A 23,682-nucleotide genomic window follows, 5' to 3' on the forward strand; every position below is an offset into this window, starting at 1 on the left:
CTATCATTGATGGACATTTGAGTTGGTTCCAAGTCTTTGCTATTGTGAACAGTGCTGCAATAAACATACGTGTGCATGTGTCTTTATAGTAGGATGATTTATAATCCTTTGGGTGTATACCCAGTAATGGAATGGAATGGAAAATATCACAGTGCTTTGAAACTATAGTGAAAGTGAAAATTTCTTTATGAAATTTTTGTTTTATTCGTGTGTGTGTGTGTGTGTGTGTAGCAGATTGCAATAGAAAGTGTACTTCTTTCTATTGGTTGAAGTAAAGGAAGAGGTAGGAGAAGGAGGAAAGGAAAAGTTGGAAAACACTGCTTAAGTGAAAACATTGCACAGAACTTGATGCAATTTACCTTCTTTCTTTCTGATACTTACACAAGTCTTGTTTAATGACTAACTGGCAGATTCTTAATCATGTAGGAGTACAAATATTAAGAAACAATTTTTTATAAACAATGACCTTCGATCACTCCTTAAGCCAGTATTTATTTAGCATCTATTGTGGATTAGACTTCAGTGAAAGAATTTGGAAATTTCAGGGAAAAAACCTCAACTAATCTCTTTTGAATGGATTAATAAAATTAAACAAGATATTTGCACAGGGATTTAAACTGGTTTATAGTCATAATGAACAGAAAGATGCCAACATGAGAAAACAGGGAACAATCAAGCATATTTATCAAGGCACTGTCTCTGACTTGGGCAGAGTGGGTTGCTGGGTTGGATTGCAAGACCAGAACAGGCTGCCATGATGGTACCACAATTCCATCTCAGCAGTTCCCACCCCCTGCCCCTTAGTGGGGACGTGAAACTTCTGGGGCCAGAAAATATTCTCTCCACCTGGATAGGCTTGGTTTTGCTTATATAACGGACTCAAAATGTGTTAGGGGGTGGGAAACAATGACGATTTTCATTTGGAAAGTTAATTTTTGAAAAGGAATGAATGGTGAAGGAAGTGAGAGAGGGAGGGAAAGGAGGGAATCCATATGGAAGGTGACATTGGCAGGGATGTGGAAGAGTCATCACTGAAGGACAGTCTGTGCCATGCCACTGTCATTCATTGGTAGTGATTTAAAGTGAACCACTGGAAACTTGGAAAAATATGCCAGTTTATAGCTGAGTTGAAAGTTCTGGAAAAGGGACAATCTCGGAATGAGAATAAGTTGTAGATATTGTGGTATCTGACCAAGATGGCCTTAACATTCCCCTCAGCTTCACTAAACTTTGGACAGGCTTCTTCCTGACTCTGGAGCCCCTTGACCTCCCTTTTCTCGGAGCACTTACTTTTGAAAACCTGTAATTGTAAATACCTTCTCTGCCCCTTTGAGAGGTAAGTATTTTTTTTTAAGCCTCTTGCTAATTTTATAACTCAGGAATGGCCTTCTCAAGGACCTTGGAGCCATCTCTTTGAAATGTAAGCACCAAGGGAGATAGTGCCCTATCTTCCAGTTTCTGTGGGGGGTGGGAGGGAGTGGGAGCCTCACTTCAATGGGTGCCTTGCTCCAAGTTGTAAAACTAACCTCCTGTCATGAAGACATGAGAAAGTTTGCTTTTTGTTTGGGTAAAGTTGGTTAGCAAACATAGATGGCCTATAATACTCCTCCCTACCCCATCTCTTAAAAACTCCTTTTGTTTCAGCAGAATTGTGTTCAGACTGAGTTCTGGCCTCTATCTCCTATTGCGACAACCTTGAATAAAGCCTCCTTTGCCTATTTAACTTTGGTACAATTTTTGTTTTGACATAGCCATTATCTAGTCAGGAAAAAATCCACTTGAACTTAGAGTAGAAAGCTGAATCAAGGTTCTTCCTCTGCTCCTAAATTACAGGGACTGTGGACAAAATTCATCTCACTGAGCCTGGAGATTTAACCTGCAAAATTTACAGGTTGAACAAGATGGTCTCCAAGACCTCTTCCAGCATCAAAGTTTTTTTTGATGGCCAGATGCACTTGATTGACTAGGGATACATATTTATGTATTTTATATATAGTATTATATAATATTTACATATTATATATAATACATTAATATATTAAAACATATAAAATAATATATAATGTATAATATATATAGTCAGAGAAACATATAAATGATTTAAATCCAGGTGGTTTGTCTTGAGTGCTGAATAACAATTAAAAAACCGTTAAGGACTAATTGGACCATACACTGTAACACTGCTCTTCTCTTGTCCTTAGAAGACTGAGGGGCTCTTTAGTAAGCATGAATGTGGCCAGCAGATGGAAAATCCTTGTGTCTGGAGGAATGGCAGACCCCCAAGTTGCTGCTCTCTTTGACTTCCCAGAGATTTGTTTCTAGGAAGGTACTTTTGAGGCCATTTAAAATAGCCATTCTCTACAGACTCTCTTCAGTTGTCATAAAAACTCATCTGTCTTATCCTAGGTCGGACACCGAGACAGCTGGTGGGGATTTGGAACAACAGGTCCGAGGAGGGACAGGGACCCAGACAGCCAGTTAGGGAATTGTGATGACCACTCCATACTACTTAACTCACTTTGCATTTTTATCGTACGAACCCATCACCTTCCACCCATTCTCCCAAAATAGAAGTATCATTCGTTCATTTACCCAGAAGAAACATCAAGAACCTATGATGTGCTAGACACTGAGCTGGTTACTGGGAACAAAGCTACTATAATCAAGGTAGCCATGGTCCCTGCTCACATAGATCTTGCAGTCCAGTGGGGAGCCAAACATTAAGCAAATAATCATAAAAATAAACGTTTAAATTTCAACTATGATAAGCTCAATGAAGATGTGGCAAGGAGCGGGGTGGGAGTAAGCTTAGTAAAAAGGGTCAGAAGAGGCTTCCTTAAAGAAACTACAAATAAGCCGAGGTGCTGAGAATATGGAGATAATGGAATTCTTGTGGGAATGTAAAATGGTGCAGCCACCATGGAAAACAGTATGGCATTTCCACAAAAAGCGAAAAACAGAATTACCATATGATCCAACAATTTCATTTCTGGGTGTATATCCCAAAGACTTGAAAGCAGGGACTCAAAGAGACGTGTACACCCATGTTGACAGCAGCATTTTTTGTAGTAGCTAAAATGTGGGAGCACCCCAGTCTGTGAATGGATGAATGGATAGGCCAAATGTGATACGTACATACAATGGAATATTAATCAGCCTTAAAAAGGAAGGAAGGGAATTCTGCAATATACTATAACATGGATGAACGTTGAGGACATTATGCTAAGTGAACTAAGCCAGTCACAAAATGAGAAATACTGTGTGAGTCCATTTTATGAAGTAGTTAGAGTGGTCAAATTCATAGAGACAAAGTAGAATGGTGGTTGCAATAGGCTTGGAGGAGGAGAGAATGGAGAGTTACTGTTTAATGGGTTTAGAGTTTCAGTTTGACGAGATGAAAATATTCTGGAGATGGATAGTGGTGACAGTTGCACAACCGTGTGAATGTACTTAATGCCTCTGAACTGAACACTTACAAATGGTTACAATGGTGAGTAAATTTTATGCCGTGTATATTGTACCACAATAAAAAAAATAAGCCAAGGATTGAAAGATGAGTGTGAGATAGACAAGGAAGAGGGCCAGAAACAGACTTCTAGGCACAAGGAAAAGCATACTCCTGTCTTGGGTGTAGACATGAATACTTATGAGAACCAGAAAGAAGGCCAGTGCTGCTGGAATGTGGGGCAGGGTATATGTCAAGAGATAAAACTGAGGGGGTGCTCTCACGACTCTCACAACCAACCAGCCACCAGAACCCACAGGTGCAACCAGAGCAACCTCCCCTGGATCCCTGCTGCCACTGCTTTAGTCTAGACCCTAACCATCTTTTGGTGGCACAACTAAAACCTAATTTTTCCCCACATGGCTCCCAGTGTATCATGTGGATGAGACCACACAGGCTCTGGAGGCAGACGGTCTGGGTTTGAATCCTGGCTTTGCCACTTACTAGCTATGACTTTGGGCAAATCACTTGGCATCCTGAAATGGCCATGGTTAAATGTGGAATAATAGTCCCTAGCCCATAGCATCTTTGTGAAGATTTAAGACATGGACTGCACGTACAAAGCTCAGGCAACAAACTCAGCTGTTCGAGAAATGTAGCTTTATTCTCTTGTAACAAAGCTTAAGTTTTATTTTGAGCCACTGTTCTGATAGCTTCCAGAAAGTTATCCATAGTCAATTCAAGGCATCCTCAGGGCTTTCATTTCTGAGGACCTCCCAGTGCCACAGCAATAGTTGAGAGGAGCTGTTTGATCAGACTCTTAAGAGTGAGATGGAGGGCAAGCAGTCTATTTCAGAGGCGACCCCAGGAAGCTCCAGCAAGGAGCTGGGGGACGTGGGGCACAGAAGGGCAGGAAGCCAATACAGGGAGCTCTAATGAGCAAGTAACTGCTTTGGACTCCTGGTAGGTTTGGCAGATAAAATACAGGACTCCTGGTTAAATTCGTATTTCAAACAAACATCAAATAATTTTTTAATATGTGTATGTCCTGAGTATTACGATGGACATAATTATACTAAACATTATTCATCATTCATCTGAACTTCATATTTGAGTGGGTGTCCTGTATTTTTGTTTGCTAAATCTGGCAACCCTAGCTACTGGGGCTCAGTCTCCCCAGAGAAACTTTCATGGAATTTGACTCAGAGACAAAGCAGGCCCCAGATTTGTCCCAGTGGTGGGCAAAGAAGATGGGATTATTTATCTACCTGCTCCAATCATTAGTTGAGAACTCCCCTGGCATTTCTGGCCTCCCCTGCTCCCAAGCTGAATGTCCTTTGGCCAGCCAAAGCCCTCGAGCATAGCCACAGGTAATTACCTTCAGCTGCTGTCTGTGGGAATGTTGAATGCAGAAAGGGAAAATAGATGGGTCACCAGCAGTGTCTGCTGCAGTGGTCCTCATCATATAACAAGGCTGGCATACACTGAGACATCCACATCCCTATGTTGTCCTTAGTTTCCTCTATCCCTGACAATCAACTTCCCTAAGGGCATATTTGTGTTAAAAACAAAGGAAATATGAGATCTGTGATAATGGACAAATTCCTTGTGTGACACATACACTCATATCTGTTTGCTTGAGGAAGCACTCCCCATATGGCTTAGAGTCTAAGAGTGGATATCTATCCCTTTAATTCTGCATAATTCACTGCAAATATCTTAGACTACAGCCAGATTATGCATTAGCCAGCTAGGTCCTCTTAAGTGAAGTACCTTAGTCATGCTGAACTCTAGCCAATGGAAGGCCACAAGAGGAGAAATAAAATCTAATCCTATTTGTTCTGCTCCACCAGGAGTGACCGCTATTGTACAGAAAGGGTCTCTGGTCACAGAGATGGAGGAATTATCTAGAAGCTGCCTGCTCTGCTATACTGAAACATTTGCTAGGAGTTCTTACTCCTAAAGGTCGCCCCCAACCACCACTATGACCATCATGAAGTGACGGGAGATGGGAGGCTGCAGCACTGTTCTGTCAGTCAGAGTTCTCTCAGTGAAAGAGAAGCACATCTGCATTGCAAGGAGAAAGGGTTTTAAAATAGGAAATCAGAAGCTTACACAATGATTAGAGGGCTTGGGGAAGCAATATGGAAACTGCTGCTACCTTCATGAAATTAAGAAGGGCTGGATTCCAGTAAAGCTGCTAAAAATAACCCCAGCTGTCTACAGTACCAAAGCAGGTGATTCTCAGGAGGTTGCCTGGAAGTTGGAGCAAATCGTATGCCTGTCATATGTCCAAGCATCTGTTCACAGCTGCCAACAGGGATACTGACTTCTCTTCTGCTTTCCAAATGCCTCGTGAGTGCCTTTAATTGGCAGACTCTAACCCAAGGCCATACAGGAAAGTGACACTGGGAAATGATGTTCCAGACCTCCCTGCAATGCAGAGGAGAATGCAGAAAGGGTAGGGATGATGTCTAATTGACAAAGACATCTGGTATAAGCAAATTAAACCAAATACTTATGTCAAGGGTGGAAGGCACACAGGATACTTTCAAAGTCCTGTGACCCCTTGTGTATCAGTAAAGTGTCTTATGGATGCTATTAGCAGAATCCTTAGGGTAAATTAAGCCTGGGCAGATGTCATGGCTCAATAATTCAGCCAGCATCTATTTCCTTCTCAAATCTCAAACTGCCTAGAAGTCTCAAATGTGACTCTGACACACACATAATTCTCATGTGGCATAGGCTATCTTTCCCTTGCGGCTTGGTAGTGCCCTCAAGCATAAATAGAGTCTTCAAAGCCCAGATCCAACAGAGTGAGGTCCAGAAAGGGCAGGAGCTTCCTCTTTTCCATGTCTAAGTCCTTCCTGGGGCAGCCCTTTGCAGGGCCCAGAGCCTCCCTGATGACTCATACAAAAAATCCGTGGCCATCTGCTTTTGGTAACCAAATGGCTATGGCCTGAACCTATGGCCCCATGTCACTACAAAAAACCTACAACCCTAATTCACCATACAAGACATATGGTTTAGATGTTTGTCCTTTTCAGATCTCATGTTGAAATGTAATCCCCAATGTTAGTTGTGGGGCCTGAATGAAAGGTGTTCGGGTCATGGAGACAGATCCCTCATCAATGGCTTTGTGCCCTCCTTACGATAATGAGTGAATTTTTGCTTTGAGTTCTGGTTGTTTAAAAGTGTGTGACACCCCACCCCCCAATTGGTCAGAGAGTAGGAGATCTGGGAAAAACACAGGTGGGTGGATCTGTGGCAGTCGGGACAAATTATGCAGATGTTTGTGTCTACATCAGTGCCCACAAGAGAGCAACCACCATAGAGAAGGCATGCAGAAACAAAATAAACAGAACAACTCCCTTTGGTTACTCAAGTGCTCATGCAATGGCCAGCGATAGCCAGGGATGGAGGCTGTGCATGAACCCAACAGCATGTACTCCCTTTCATTAACACTGATCTAGCTATCTGCACTACTGAATCCCCAACTTTCCAGAAGCAGAGACTGGCCCTGTACACCCTCAGTATAAAACCATTCTTCAAGGAGAACAGCCAGCCTCCTGGGCACAGGCTGATTGCACTGGACTCCTACCCTGGAGGAGGCAGTGATTTCTCCTTCCTTAATGTGTTCTGCCTTCTTACTTGCATGGTTCTTCCAGCACTACTATCTTAGGGTTTACAGAATGACTGAATTGTCAGCACTAGTTTCTGCACAACATTGCTTCAAATCAAGGGACTCATTTAATGGCAAAAGAGGTATGGTCATGGAGGTATTACCATAGGATCCACTGGTCCTACCATACACTGGAAGCCTTCCATCTGCTAGAACAATGGAAAGGCCTTCAAAGGCTAATCTAAGTCACTAGCTGTGGATAAGACACTGTAGGATTGGAACTGTCCTCAGTCAGTATGTACACTCATTATATATGGTATATATATGATATACACCAATATCTAGAATACATGGATCTGCAAACTGATGAATAGAAGTAGTAGCAGCCTCTCTTATGATCAATCCCATTGACCCACTGTGGACTGCACACTTCCTGATCCCATAACCTCAGGCACTGCTGAATCAGAAGTGCTAGCTCCTGGACAGTGGGCACCAGGGGGACACTTTCACAGGAGGAGTCAGTAAGGGTCCTCTGTACTCAAAGCTGTGAGTACCACCTCATTATTCTGGGCTCCTCATGGCAATGGGTCAATAGGAAAAGAAAGGAATCACAACATAAGAGAGGAAATTGACCTCAAATGACCATAAGGAGCTAGGCAGCTGCCACACAATTAAGAAATGAGAGAGCATCATAATATGTTAGCCAGAGTCTTCTACGAAGCAGATACCAAAACAAGATTAAGGGTGCAAGGACCTTACTAGGACAAATACTTGTAAGAGAAAATGAGGAAGGATCCAGAGTGCTGGGAGAGCATCAGACTGCCATGTATGTTTGACTCTGAATAAAAAAAGAGAGAAAAGGAAAGCTAGGTAGAATTGTTCTATACTGCTGTACAGTCTAGGAAAGTTCAGCAAGGCTGCTAGGAGTCCTCAGGCCCAAGTCTGCTGTCAGAGGAGCTCTGCATCTCCCAGGAATAAGCCTGCCTTAGTGTCCCTGCTGTGATCAGTCATTGGCTAGGAGTAGCCAGGAAGTAGATGGGGTGGGAGAGTGGGGCAGAGGGAGGGCATAGATCCCCAGGAAATGCCCAGGTGGATTTCAGAGTGCAGCAGTCGGAGCCTCTGCTTAATTACATTCCCTGTAATTGTAGACCTTCAAGGCACATTCTATTAGTACCATGGTAGATAGATGAATGGGTGGATTATAAGGTAGATAATAGATACATAGGTAAAATGTGTATATATATATAATCTCTGTATTTATTGTAATTTGTTCAGCCCTTGAGGAGCAACTGCCTCAACTTCCCTTTTCTCCCTTCGCTTCAGGCATTTTAATCAATACTCTTTTAAGACTGACAATCTAATCTTCCAAGCCACAAAAGAATGATCAATTTTATTATGAAAAAATTTAAAACTTATAGTTGGTAAATGGCAAAACAAATTGAGAAATATTTTTTGCAACATATATGATAAAAAGACTAAATCCTTTAGTGTGTGGAAGTTGAGGCAAATGAAAAGTGTTAACAGTCTAGTAGAAAAATGTGTAATGTGGAATAAACTGAATTACCTTCCTGTGAAGATTAAGGGGTCATTCTACATATCACCACGACCTGGTAAATCTCAGTGCAATCCAAAGTTTTATACACAAACTTGAAAGTCATCACAAGTTACAAAGTGTTGTTGCAGGACATGGTTCACAGTAAAAAATGCAAAAGATTCTTAAGCAAGCTGTAAGGAGAAAGACAATGCAAATACTTGGTGCCTGATATAGTGTAGACGTTTGTCCCCTCTGAATACCGTGTTGAAATGTGATCCCTAATCTTGGAGGTGGGGCCTGGTGGGAGGTGTTTGGGTCATGGTGGGTGGATCCCTCACTATTGGCTTGGTGCCATGCCCTTGGAGATAAGCGAGTTCTCACTCTATTAGTTCATGCAAGAGCTGGTTGTTTAAAGGAGGCTGGCACCTCCTTCTTTCTCTCTTGTTCCCTCTTTCACCATGTCACATCCCTGCTTCCTCCTTGCCTTTCACCATGAATAAAAGCTTCCTGGGACCTCACCAGGAGCTGAGCAGATTCTGGTGCCATGCTTGTACAGCCTGCAGAACTGTGAGCCAAATAAATCTTTTTTCTTTATAAATTACCCAGTCTCAAGTATTCCTTTATAACAGTGCAAAATGGACTAACACAGTCCCCTTAGAGAATCTTAGTTGAAATGAACGACAAATTGGTTATCGACTTGAACAAGGTGTCTCCTAAAATAGTACAGTTCTATTTACTGAACCCATATTTTCCAAGCAAATTTTTGATAAGAATTGTGTTCTCCAGTCAGATTACTCTCCTGGGGAAAGAGGCTCTGACTGGCTGACATGACATCATTAACCCTTCAGTTGATAAATTTATGGGAATAGAATGTCCTGACACAAATCTGTTTCAATAAGGTTATAAGCTGGAGGCATTTTCCAGTGGTCTGATCACTCATGAATAAGATGACAGTGAAGATATGAACATGCCAAGCTAAAGGAAAACTTCAGACTGGTGGTTACCCTACTAAAGTGAGATACTCCAGGAATCCCAGCCCCAACGAGAATCTGGGCCCCAAGTGTTTATGGGTTCTCCCTTGGAGATACTTTATTTCATTATGTCGTACTTATGAAGAGGAAAAAAGCCTGGACAACCCGCTGTGAATCTCAGGGCTCCCCTTTCCACATCACCATTGCTGACACTGTGGAAGCCTCAGGCCCAATCTTCATGAGTTCTGTCCTGAGGTTGGGACTGAAGATTAGGACAGCAGGGTTCGCAAAGTTGTGAGTTTTCATCCAGGGGCCTGAACCACTAATTTGGGCATGGGGTGGAAGCAGGAAACACAAAAGGTCTCTGCTCCAGTAAAAGCTAGGACAGGATGAATTTCCTGGAGAGGCTGGAAGATGACAGAGTGGAATTATATTCCATCAAAAGAAGCTCAAGGCCCTACAGGAACTCAAACTCACAGTCAATGCTGATGCTCATCCATCTTATCTGGGCGCAGCCAAGATACCTTCTACTCTAAGAAGCTGAAATCTGCCTTGTTAGTATTTGACAGGGAGAAGAGTAGAGGGGAAAGGAGAGTTCAGGTTATGGGTGGGGAAGGCAACAGAAGGGAAGGCCAGCAGTTCACAGCTACCACACACCCTCTCTTTTTCCTGCTTACATGGCTCTTCTGTCAGACAGAGGTACAACTGCTTCTTATCAGAGAATAATCATCTCACTGGCTCTGCAGGGATAAGAATAGTGAAAATTGTACAGACTGAATGCAGCAAGAAGGGTTGGGAAAGAGAAAACCACTCTAAACCTCTTATTTTTGTTTTAGGGACCACATTCATATAAACTGAAATATGTTTTCAGGTGACTGTGAGAAGATGTGATGGTAATCCCAAGGGCTTGCATGTGCCAATTACCTTGTGTGTCTCATAACATTTGAGTGATTAATTTAAATGGGGCCAAAGTAAATTAAAAACCTGGAAAGGACTCTTATCTTTTCCATATGCACGGGCTATGAGAAGAGAGTAACGCTGTATATGGGATCTTTATAGAGATAAGGATTAGGGCCAGTGGTGGTTTACAGGTTCCTGTAGAGGGATGGCTTACTGCAAATATGAATGGCTGAGACCCCAAGGATTTGAGAAGGTAGAGAGCAGAGTCATCAGGACTGTCGGAAATGGAGAGGGAGCCCAGAAAATGGAGAGGGAGCCTGGAATCCTGCTCAGACTCAAATCTTCTCAGCTGTCCACCCAGAGGAGATGCTTTTCCTAATTTGAACAACAGTGCCACCCAGTCAACAAGCTGTGCATCCCTAGTACTTTGCCCAGACAGGACTCTTTCCTAATTCACACTAGGGTAAATACTAATTGCCCAATCTCAAAAGCAGCTCAGAATGTGGACAATGGGTTGGGGAGGCCCAATTAAGATAAGACCAGCTAGGATTTGATTAAGTCTTATGTGGCCTCTGCCTGCACATAGATATCCTCCTGCTTCTATAGGTTCTTGAGGGTTCAGTATTCAACATGGCTTAAATTTGAATTCATCATATTTCATCTACTCATAATTGAACTCCTAGGAGTGACATAGATGTTATGAACATGGGCTTTAAAGATAATCAACCAACCTAGTGGATTAGTGCCACCAACCTTACTAATCCAGTGAGGTTAGTATGAAAATGAAATGAAAAAATGAGTTAATGGATCTGAGGCCCATCCAAGGCATCTCTTCATATGGCTTTCTTCTCTCTAGGCCCTACACACAATTCATTATGATGTAATATAAGACTGGGTTCTCCTAAAAATGACGTCTCTTATGCAAAAGATTTGTGCTTTGGAGAAGGATTCAAGGAACTCACAAACATATAATGGCTAACCAAAACTGCAAATATGGACTCTTTAGGAAAGCAACAAATTTTAACATCTTATCCTTAATGCATTTTTAGTCAAATTCAGAAAAAAAATTGGGGGAAATGAACAAGACAAAGCAGTAGATGAAGTTCAAATGAGTGGTATTCATTTGTTAGTTCAGCAGACATTTATTGAGCATCTGTTTTTAGACTATGTACTGGGCTAGATGCTGAAGATACAGAGTGTGGTTGAAAGGACAGACAAGCAAGGAAAGCTTCCTCTCAGAAGTAATCACTTCCAGAGGAGGTGATGTGGGCTCTTGATAATTCAACCAAGTGAAGTCTGGAAAGAGGGCAGGGAGACATCATGGGTTTGTCCTGGGAGGAGGACAAAGGGAAGGATAGCCTGCCTTTAAGAGCAGAGAGAGCAACAGCTGCCCAGACACCCAAGGACCTATCCAACCTTAAGAATAACTCCTGTCACTGGGATCATCTTTAGGCCATAGTCAAAGCCTATGAACCCATCACCAATTTAAGAAGAGATTAGCTACTGCTCAACAACTTTCCTGCCAAATTCAGGTGTCATGCCCCTTGGCAGGCCTATGCTATTACTAGTTAATTGCATGTGTGAGTATGTGTTCCACTCTCATATCCTTTCCCACCAAAGAAAAGAAAATGGTGCCATGGAGTGTTCTAATGTGGGATATTGACCAATGCATTGAACGCTGAACCAGTTAACTCCAAAAGACACCAAGTCCTTGCACTGAGATGAGCTTTAGGACATTTGGCAACTAAATATAATTATTATCTAATATAAATCCAAATATTTGAAAATGTAGGATGTTAAGAACATGATTCCTGCTGTCAACCTAAATAATAAACACAGCGAGAGAGGCTTTAAAAAATTATACATTTTTTAGAATAGGGCATTGCAATGGAAATACGCATGCCATAGTAAACTACATGCATATTCAGGGAGTCAAAGGAAGACAAAGATTTTTAAAGAAAAAATGAGGATGATTTCATAATTGCTTTAAGATAATTATCCTTTGTTACAAGGATAATAAGAGTGATGCCAGTCCAAGGTTGTATAGGCAGTTGCTGGGCAGATTTTCTTGCAGATGTATTTTTTTTTTGTAAGATTTCAATGGCCTTTGTGCAAGATTGCAATTTCTACAGAATCTTTTGTGATAGTTTTTGTTATTAGGCATTGATGCATAAGAACCCTTTTTTTCTTCTTTTTTTCTTTTGGAGACAGGTTCTGGCTTTGTCGCCCAGGCTGGAGTGCAGTGGTATTATCTCAGCTCACTGCAACCTCTGCCTCCTGGGCTCAAGGGATCCTCCCACCTCAGCCTCCTGAGTAGCTGGGACTACAGGTGTGTGCCACCACACCCAGCTAATTTTTTGTAGAGATGGAGTTTCACTGTGTTGCCCAGGCTGGTCTCAAACTCCTGAGCTCAAGCAGTCCGCTTACCTTGGCCTCCCAAAGTGCTGGGATTACAGGTGTGAGCTGCCATGCCCAGCAGAACTCTCTCTTCATTGCTTTCTCTAGCTCTATTTGTCAAATTTTGTTTTTGTTTTTTTGTGTTTAAACATAAGTGATTCCATTTTGATTCTGAAAAATTTCACATTTTCCCCATTTGATCAAGATCTTTCTCCAAAAGCATCACTAATAAGTCATCCTGTAATGAGGTTTTGATACTCCTTGGTGCTGAGATAAACCTGTCCTTGGTTGCTGGTCTAGACGGTTCCATGTTGGAGAAAGCGAATGACAGTGAGAAGTCAGTGTTAAAACCCTTTTAGCCAAAATTTGAGCAACAAAAGAGGTTTGAAGGGAGTGGCTCTCAGGCTGAGTATACCTGGAGTCCATTGTTAAGTTTATTTTTGTGTTTCATAGGCATTTGTTATCATTTCAAAGCACTAAGCCAGCATTATTCTGTCAGGAATTGCACTTCTGCAAAATTTAGCAATAACAGATGCAAAGTTTAAAAAGAAAAATACAAAGTAAAATTAATGGTAGTGTGACAATACCAGTTTGCATAATGGCTTTGAGCCATGAACCTAAGTAACCAATTGAATAAATCAAATGACCATTATCCTGTCAAATGAAAAAGGTAGGCATTAAGAGGGTAAGAATCTCATTACAATATAGAGTCTTATTCTGATGTCTTGGGAAAAGCTGTTAACAATATGAAAAAGTCAACTTTTTGGCCAGGTGTGGTGGCTCACACCTGTGATCCCAGCACTTTGGGAGGCTGAGGCAGGCGGATCACTTGAGGTCAGGAGATTGAGACAAGCCTGGCCAAAATGGTGAAACCCCATCTCTACTAAAAATACAAAAATTAGCCAGGTGTGGTAGCACACGCCTATAATCCCAGCTACTCAGGAAGCTGAGACAGGAGAATCACTTAAACCTGGGAGGCAGAGGTCGTAGTGAGCCAAGATCATGCCACTGCACTCTAGCCTGGGGAACAGAGCAAGACTGTCTCAAAAAAAAAAAAAAAGAAAAGAAAAAAGAAAAGAAAAAGAAAAAGTTAACTTTTCTCATCCTGATTTGCAGTTTGAATGTCTCTGGATATAGCACTGGGTAGTTTGGTGAACTTTCTGTGTGGCATATACATTAGGCACAGGACTCGTTTTTAAAAATTTGTCAAGTTTCAGCTTATAGGGCTTTAGAAACAGAGAAGTTACTGTTTTTAGTAATTTCATGGAAGAAAGTTGGATTGGAGGAATCTAGACAAATTCAGGGTCTAGTGTAGTCTATAGGCAGATAGCAAGAACTTGAAAAAGTGCAGTGCTACAACCCAATAACAGATGTTTTAGCTTTTTGTTGGAAACATAACCTTTTCTCTCCACATAGATCACGTAAGAATCTCAGATTTAAAAACCTCTTGACGTTAGAAAGCCAAACCAAGGCAGACTTTAGATTTTACTAAAATCTAAATTAAAATCTAAATCTAAAATTTAAACTATTAGGGTTCCTGAGTTTTCCAGGAAGTGATCGTTTTTATCTACTCATGGTAAGGCTGGAAACCAGAATGCCTGGGAAGCCAGGCATTCCATGCACATTCTCAAAATGACATTTCCATCAAAGCTTTGACAATATAGCCAGTGTTTCTAATTGTATCCTGCTGTAAAGAGACAGCAGATTTTCACTGGACTTATGCAAATAACCACATTGCCATAGGAATACTTATGAATAGTTTCCAAATTTTGGAGGAATCAAGTGGAGAGAAAAGGTAAATGCATCCATCTTTGTTCACAAAAGTATACTTTACCAAGTTGCCGTAAGCTACAGAGAGCTTGAGAGAGAAAATTTCTTTAAATCTGAAAAACAAAACATTCAAGTAAAGGATCAAAAATGTTTTATTGTTTTGTAGTTTTTGTTTTTTGGGTTTTTTTGCTTTTTTTTTGAAATGGAGTCTCGCTCTGTCATCAGGCTGGAGTGCAGTGATACAATCTTGGCTCGCTGCAACCTCCACCTCCCAGGTTCAAGCAATTCTCCTGCCTCAGCCTCCCAAGTAGCTGGGACTACAGGCACGCGCCACCATGCCCAGCTAATTTTTGTATTTTTAGTAGAGATGGGGTTTCACCATGTTGGCCAGGATGGTCTCGATCTCTTGACCTCGTGATCTGCCCACCTCAGCCTCCCAAAATGCTGGGATTACAGGCGTGAGCCACTGTGCCTGGCCAAAAATGATTTAAATAAAGAACACAAAAGCATTATCTTTGTCAGTTATTCAGTCTCACATAATTAATTTTTGTCTTGCTTGATCTTGATTAGCAAGTTCATGAATTCATCAGTTTCTTTAGTAGAGTTCTGGGAAATTTTAATCTAGTCCATTGATCTTAAAGTTATTAAAAACCTATATTTAAGAGTACTTCTAGAGTCTTTTCTATGAAAAGTAATTTTGGAGTGTAGCTTATTTCAAGTGCTTTTAGAGAAAAATCAAAACAATAACTGTGGATGACCAAAACTTAGACTAGTCATGATTAAAAATCTGATGAAAGTTCATTGTAATCAGCAATTGACAAGGAAATTCAGTTATTTTTGTTGCATACAACATAATATCCAGAATTATGACTGATGACAGATTTCTAAGAGTCTTATTAAGTTTCAGAACATTCATATCAAAAACACACTCATGAATGCAACTGAAAGAAGATCTAGCATCACTCATCGTTTGACAGTGTTCCCCATAAAATTTACCAAATAAGCCTAATCATTTAATATCTCTACAAGATGAGAAGTATATCCTTTGAGACTCTCCAGGGGCTCAACTGGAAAATTCCAAAGTGAAATCTAGGTCAAAATGATTTAATTTAGAATTTTGATCCTGGGGAAGCAAGCCAAAGATGGAAAAAAGTTTTGAAACAGTTGATCAAAACAGGATCATAGGTCACTGTAAATTAATAGCCATGCATTTAACCAGAGTGATAAACAACTTCAAAAGCAATACAGAAAGTTATATGGATTTTTAAAAACCTTAACACTTTCAAAGCTCAGTTTTCCTAAGTAATCAGAAACCTAGTAAAGACAACACAGAAAGTTATCTTGATAAAACATAAGTTCTCTCTCTCTTTTTTTTTTTTTTTTTTTAGGTCAGTGCCCAAAAAGGTAAAGAAAACCTCATGCAGTATGCTTGCTTCTCCTCATGGGCAGCCCATTTGGATACCCTGGAAATTGAACCTAATTTAAAAGGTATCTGAATCTAATCAGTCACAGGAAGAATGTGTGTATACCATATTATAGAGGAAGGTAAATAAGAAAACTAGTATCTTGAGTAGGGGAATATAGTACTCTTAGCCATAGCATGGGAAGTTTCCTGGTTACGTGGAACAATTCAGATACATCAAGAGAAGCCAAGAGTACAGGATAAAGTTATAAACATCACTTTTTTAGGTCTTCAAGATAAACATTTCAGCATCAGGTCACAAAAGCAGAGTTAGAACTGGAAAGAATAAATTACAGTAGCTGATGAAAAAGTTGAAAGAGAGATTGTTATCATCCCAGGCTTTTTCAAAGGGAGAAAGAGTTGCAGGCAATGATGCATGACCTGCAAATCATGTGCTGTGAAATACATCAGAAGTTGAAGTTCGAAGATATGAATATGAGAAGCTTCAAGAGGAAAACTCTACCTCAAGAAATAAAATTACCATTCTGAATGAAAAAGACATATTTCTAACCTGAAAATAGGGAAATTAAATTGCTTCTATTAAAAAAGCAGCAGATAATTAAAAATAAAAACATCTTGTAAATTTTACTAAGAGCAGATCAATACACAACAAACAAACAAACACCTTGTTGTTTTAATATACAGTACCAAATCTTTAGTTTTCTGTTATTGTATTTTTTTTTTTTTTTGAGACAGGGCATTCCTCTGTCACCCTGGCTGGAACGCAGTGGCATAATAGCTCACTGTAACCTCGAACTCCTGGGCTCAACTGATCTTCCTGCCTTTGCCTCCCAAGTATCTGGGACTACAGGTGTGCACCACCACACCTGACTAATTTTTAAAACAATTTTTTTTTGTGCAGTTGGGGTCTCACTATGTTGCCCAGGCTGGTCTTGAACTCCTCCTGGCCTGAAGTGATCCTCCTACCTTGGCCTCCCAAAGTGCTAGGATTATAGGTGTGAGCCATGATGCCCAGGCTTATATTAGTGTATTTTTAAATATCAAAGTTCAATCTTTAGAAAGACTTATAGATAATTCCTTTCTAATTATGGCCAACTTGCTTACACAAAATTCCCTTCATAAATTTATCCTTCACAAACCTTATCACAACTTACTCAGGTCTTTGACAACATACTTAAATTTTCTGCTTTGTTTTAAACTTCCTCTTCCTTAAATACCCAGTCATTTTACTTTAGGACAAAAATTTACCATGCAAGATTCTTACTCATACCAAATTATTCTCTTTTCTTTTAAACCTTCTTTACTGAAATTTATTCTCATACGCATAACTGCTTTTATGTCTTTTTCTCCTATTTACTGTTCTTTTTTGTTTCCTTTTAAAATTTACTTTTTGGAACAACCTTTAAATCACCTTTGAATTAAAAATTATTTTTAAATACATTTTTATGTCTTTCTTATAATTTTTAAAAATAAAACACATCTTATTTTTGAAATACACTTTACATACAGAACTATATATATATTAGAATTTTATCCCTTAGTAACCTTAATTTTTAGCAAGCAATTTTGAACTGTGTCACATCAGTATTTTATAGATGAGAATGATTTTATAATTTTTAGAATCATATTTTCCCGTAACATAATTTTTTATGTGTATTAATAGACCCAAAAATATTCAGTCTCTATAAACTTTAAGAAGCCAAGGAGAAGTATATTTTTATGTTCAGCGATTTGTTTCAGTTTTTTTTCTTATTTGGGAATGACTCAGACATTTAATGAGTATGAGAGCCAATCATAATCCCAAAAGACACTATCCAGAATGCCATGATCCTGAATGTTGAAATCCCAAAAGATCAAATCCCCAAACAATAATTCTGGAAAAAAAGTTAAAAATTAAAAGATATTTATTTACATTTCCAAAAGGGGATTTATTTGAGAAACATACAAAAACATGACAGAACACTTTATAGGCCACTTTACACAATAAAATAGGCAATAATAACATACATATTTTTGCAAGCATAAACACTCAGGTATACTAATGACAATCACAGGGGCATAACATTTATCAGCAGAAAAACCATATTCAAAAAGAAATAGGCCAAAAAGTGAAAGGTATAAATGCATATCACTATGGTTGGTAATTGTGTACACCCAGCTGTATAACTGCAGTCATCTGAAATACTGTGAAGGGAAGTCTAAGTCCTTTGATGAGAGTGATAAAAAACCTGAGACGTGTCACCGCCGTATCATCACCGCACCAGTTGCCCAAAGAGCCAAGATCTCCAGAAATTTTATCTTTCACAAATGCAAATGTACAAAAAAGAACATCTCTTCATTACTGAGGACATTTCGATGTTTTTGTGTGCAAGCACAATGCTTACACACAAAGCCACTGTTGTGTTAATGCACTTTCATGGAGTCACATTTGTGAAAAATGCACAAAATGAATTAGAACTCTCTAAAACTCCTTAATTTATTTATACCTCCAGTATTGGAAGTGATGTGAAGATAAAATACATCTCATAGTGAATTACAAAAAATAATGCTGATAATTTAAAATAGTAAAACAAAAAACCTTAAAAAGAATAAAACAAAAAAATTCAATATATGAAAAAGTGCACAGGCATAGATTATGGGCAGTTGCTTGGAGATAGTCCATCAGAGCTGGCCAACTTTCATGATTATTAACTATATTTAAAAGTTTTACATCACGAGGAATAACTGTTTTTCTTTTCTTTTAGGACATGGCTCTTCTCAGAGACTACGTTCATGTTCATTTCTACATGGCACTGCTCTGTTTGAAATTCTGTGATTTGATGTACACTGACTTGAGCATCCCCTGTTAAATTTTCCCATCTTCTGTGCCATAGTTCTATGTTGTTTCGGGTGTGCAGAAATCCATTCTTCATGCGCTAATATACAGACCACAAATTTGGCAGAAACAATAATGGTGACCAAACAGCAACACCGTTGTGTGAGTGTCTTCTCATTCTACCAGGCACATAATTATTTTTGAACCAGTCAGTAACTTTGCTGGCTTCTTCAGGCAAATGTGGCTTTAATTTATTAAAAGCTCCTCAAATACCATCAGCTGGATGGAATACTAATGTGAGCAAATCAGGCAATTTTAAACTAAAGTTTTTGTTGTTGCCATATTGTGTGGCCAACTCAATCATCTGAATTTTATGCCAAATGCATTGGGCTGAGTGGAAAAAACAAAACTTTGTTGGTAACACCTTCAAATTTGCTTTTAGAAGCCTTGATTGTACCTAATTCCAAATATATTATTGTGGTTTGGGGATTCAAATGAAATCCATTTTCTTCTGCATAAAGACAACAACAAGGTAATACTTCCATCTAACATGATGCAATTTTCCTGTAATTGTGATTTTCAGGATTTTAGACATTAGGGATTTAGACTTTAGGGATTTTGATTTTTTGGGATTTTGACATTTGGAATTATGGCATTCCAGATTGTGTGTTTTGGGATTATAATCCAAATTCAATGAGTCTCTACTACTTAATTTAACATAACTTTAAGATTTCAAATCACATAAATAGGTCATTTATGAAATGTATCCCATTTACATTTACCAAATGTATTTATTTCTAACAATTGTGTCTAGATTAATCATGAAAACTAGGTTAGACAAAGCTAGTCATCATCTTGTTATTTTTCTGCTAGCCATTTTATAACCTGTGAATATCATGTGCTCACCTAAGTAATAACCTTAAAGTTAAATATATGGTATTTTGCCAATAACTCAGAAGTTACAGCTGGTTTTATTAAACCAATAATATTAGTCTTACATATCAAAGAATTGACAAAGATCATTTTGTTTTAAGCTCAGTTTACAGTTTTATAATCTTTATGTCAAACTCTAACACCTTAAAACTTTTTGGTAGAGATGACTATAAAGCTGTCTGACCAGTAAACACAGGCAAAAATGTATGCTGAAAAATTTTAAGGCATTTCTATTTTTTATTTTAACCAACATTTTAAAAACCAGCTTACTTATCAAAGATTTGCTTAAGTCATATAAACTAAAAGGTATTTGGGTTAATTGCTACATATTTTATATGAGTGCTCATTTATTAAAGTCAATCTGAATATAATTCCTTAAGGGATTTCTGGATGAGTATGCCAGATTATAACATGTAAATATAGCATATAACATAATATATGCACATATGGGTAGATACACCTAGACATATATACATACACACAGAGATCTTATAGCTTTCACTTTAGAATTTTAGGCATGAGACACAAAACTTAGAGATTCACCAGTTTTGACAGTTGGGTCAAAATTATATTTTTGGCAAGATGGGATCTGTTCATGTGGCTAAACTTTATTTGCCCTCATAGGTAATCTAATAAGGATGCAGACCAAAACTGTGGGTGAAGTAATGTGGTTAAAAAAAAAAAAAAACCTCTTTCTTTTTTTCTATTTTTTAAGGTTTCAAATGAGTTTAGGTTTAAATTTTCAATATTTACATTTTAGCTAGGACTGGCTGAATTTTATAAGAAAAAAAACCCCAAATCTCCAAATAGTCTTTTTAGCAACAAACCTATATTTTGTTTTCTGGTTTGGTTTGCTTGACAGTTGATGCAGGTGGAGAAACATTTTAGCAGGTTTTCTTTGCTTCTTTTCTTTTTGGCCTCTGCATAGCAGACAATGCAAAATTTATGCCCGACAAAGACACCTTATATTATTGCACTGAGCTCAAGATTTTGACCTGTTTGATCTGAGAGTATAACTTTCAAAAACATTTGTCTAGTTCTTCCCTTTCAGACTATCAATCCTTGGATGAACTGTTCCATCACCATAAACAACTGCTAGTCAAGCAAACCTAAATATGCATTTCCAAAAGGTGTCTAGGCTGTTGGTTACCACGGAGCTATTTTAATTAGTAAAGCCATTAAACAGAAAGTCCTGTGAGACTCTTTTAAAACCTTGGCTGAAATGCCACAAGCAATGAGTTTTATCTCAACATCAGTAGAAAAGTTGACAAATTAAAAGTCGGCAGAAAAGAAACAGAGATAGGGAGGTTAGAAGGCTCTACATGTTAACTCTATAGTTGCAAGGTTTTTTAAAAAACAGCTTGAGTAATGATAATTTGGGCTCTGAATTTTTCTTGATGTAATTTGCCCATCAATGTTTAAATTGCACATGAGAATAGGCCATAATATGTGGACAGTGGGAGTCCCAGAAAACTTGGCATGCTTTAATGTTTGAAAATTCTGTTTCTTATTAATTTCTCAAAAACAAAGAAAATGCTATAAATTCTTTCATAAAATATCAAGAATTTGGACCAGTGTTTTAGATGATGGGGACCACACTAGTGGCTTTCAATTAGCTATCTTGCATACACCATCTAGAATGTTTATTTTTGCTCTTGGATGATTTTTAGAAACAAGCAAGGGAAAAGGGCCAAATCATTTACAGATGGGCATAACCAAGCCAAAATGGAACCAAGATAAGAGTGTTCACAAAACTTTTAACCCAGGCATGCAGATCAAACAAAATATTGAATTAGGCTTGCAAAAAGGACAAAAAGTAAATTTACCAGAAAAGATATGCCTTGTAATAACCAATGGTATGCTGTTTTCAAGAGACCCATCTCACACGTAGTGATACCCTTAGGCTCAAAATAAAGGGATGGAGGAAAATCTACCAAGCAAATGGAAATCGAAAAAAGCAGGGGTTGGAATCCTAATTTCAGACAAAACAGACTTTAAACCAGCAAAGATCAAAAAAGACCCTTTACATGGTGGTAAAGGGTTCAATTCAACAAGAAGACTTAACTATCATCAATATATATTCACTCAACACAGGAGCACCCAGATTCCTAAAGCAAGTTATTAGAAACCCACAGAGACTTAGACTCCCACACAATAATAGTAGGAGACTTTAACACTTCATTGACAGTAGTAGATGGATTATCAAGGCAGAAAATTAACAAAGGTACTCAGGAGCTGTACTCAACATTGGACCAAATAGATTTGATAGACCTTTACAGAACTCTCCACATCAAACCAACAGAGTATGCATTCTTCTCATTGCCACATGGCACATACTCTAAAATTGGCCACACAACTGTACATAAAACAATGCTTAGCAAATGCAAAAGAACTGAGATCATACCAAATACACTCTTGGACCACAGCACAATAAAAATACAAATGAAGACTAAACAAATTGCTCAAAACCATGCAATTACATGGAAATCAAACAATCCAGTCCTGAATAACCTTTTTGTGTAAATAATGAAATTAAGGCAGAAATCAAGAAGTTCTTTGAAATTAATGAGAACAAAGATACAACATACCAGAATCTCTGGGACACAGCTAAGGCAGTGTTAAGAGGGAAATTTATAGCAGTAAACACCCACATCAAAGGTTAGAAAGATCTCAAATTAGAAACCTAACATCACAATTAAAAGAAATAGAGAAGCAAGAGCAAACCAATCCCAAAGCTAGTAGAAGACAAGAAATAACCCAAATCAGAGCTGAACTGAAGATTAAGGCATGATAAACTATTCAAAAGATCAATAAATCCAGGAGTTTTTTTTTAAAGTAAGTTTTTTTAATTAGTCTAGCTGCTAGCTGGATTAATAAAGAAGAAAAGAGAGAAGACACAAATAAATACAATTAGAAATGACAAAGGGGATGTTACCACTGACCCCTCAGAAATACAACCACCAAAGACTGCTATGAACACCTCTATGCAAACAATCTAGAAAATCTAGAAGAGATGGATAAATTCCTGGACACATACAGCATCCCAAAACTAAACCAGGAAGAAATTGAATCCCTGAACAGACCAACAATGAGCTCCAAAATTGGATAAGTAATAAATAGCCTACCAACAAAAAAAGTCCAGGACCAGACATATTCACAGCTGAATTCTACCAGATGTACAAAGAAGAGCTGGGACCATTCCTACTGAAACTATTCCAAAAATTGAGGAGGAGCAACTCCTCCCCAACTCATTCTATGAGGCCAGTATCATCCTGATATCAAAACCTGGCAGAGACACACACAAAAAAGAAAACTTCTGGCCAATATCCTTGATGAACATTGATGCAAAAATCCTCAACAAAATACTGGCTAACTGAATCCAGCAGAACATCTAAAAACTAATCCAAAACAATCAAGTAGGCTTTATCTCTGGGATGTGAAGTTGGTTCAACATATGCAAATCAATAAATGGGATTCATTACATAAACAGAACTAAAGACAAAAACCACATGATTATCTCAATGGATGCAGAAAAGGCTTTTGATAAAATTCAATGTCCCTTCATGTTAAAAACTCTCAATAAACTAGGTATTGAAAGAACACACCTCAAAATGATAACAGCCATCTGTGAGAAACCCACAGCCAACATCATATCGAATGGGCAAGAGCTGGAAGTATTGCCCTTGAAGACTGGCACAAGGATGCCCTCTCTCACCACTCCTATTCAACATAGTACTAGAAGTTCTGGCCAGAGTAATCAGGCAAGAGAATGATATAAGAGCCATCCAAATAGGAAGAGAAAAGTCAAATGATCCCTGTTGCAAATGCCATAATTCTATATTGAGAAAACCCCACAGTCATGGCACAAAAGT

At 38.8% G+C, this 23,682-nt stretch overlaps 1 long non-coding RNA gene across 1 annotated transcript in view; it reads left to right on the top strand.

Moving 5' to 3' along the window:
- Positions 1-21,360, top strand: part of LOC134757116 (uncharacterized) — an 87,139-nt gene extending 65,779 nt beyond the window's left edge. The window contains exons 2-3 of the long non-coding RNA XR_010130739.1: positions 16,028-16,127; positions 18,807-21,360. This is a non-coding gene — a long non-coding RNA (uncharacterized lncRNA). The remainder of the gene's footprint in view (positions 1-16,027; positions 16,128-18,806) is intronic.
- The last annotated feature ends 2,322 nt before the right edge of the window (positions 21,361-23,682 follow it).

Source organism: Gorilla gorilla, chromosome 15, assembly GCF_029281585.2.
Source record: "Gorilla gorilla gorilla isolate KB3781 chromosome 15, NHGRI_mGorGor1-v2.1_pri, whole genome shotgun sequence".
NCBI classification, from domain to species: Eukaryota; Metazoa; Chordata; class Mammalia; order Primates; family Hominidae; genus Gorilla; species Gorilla gorilla.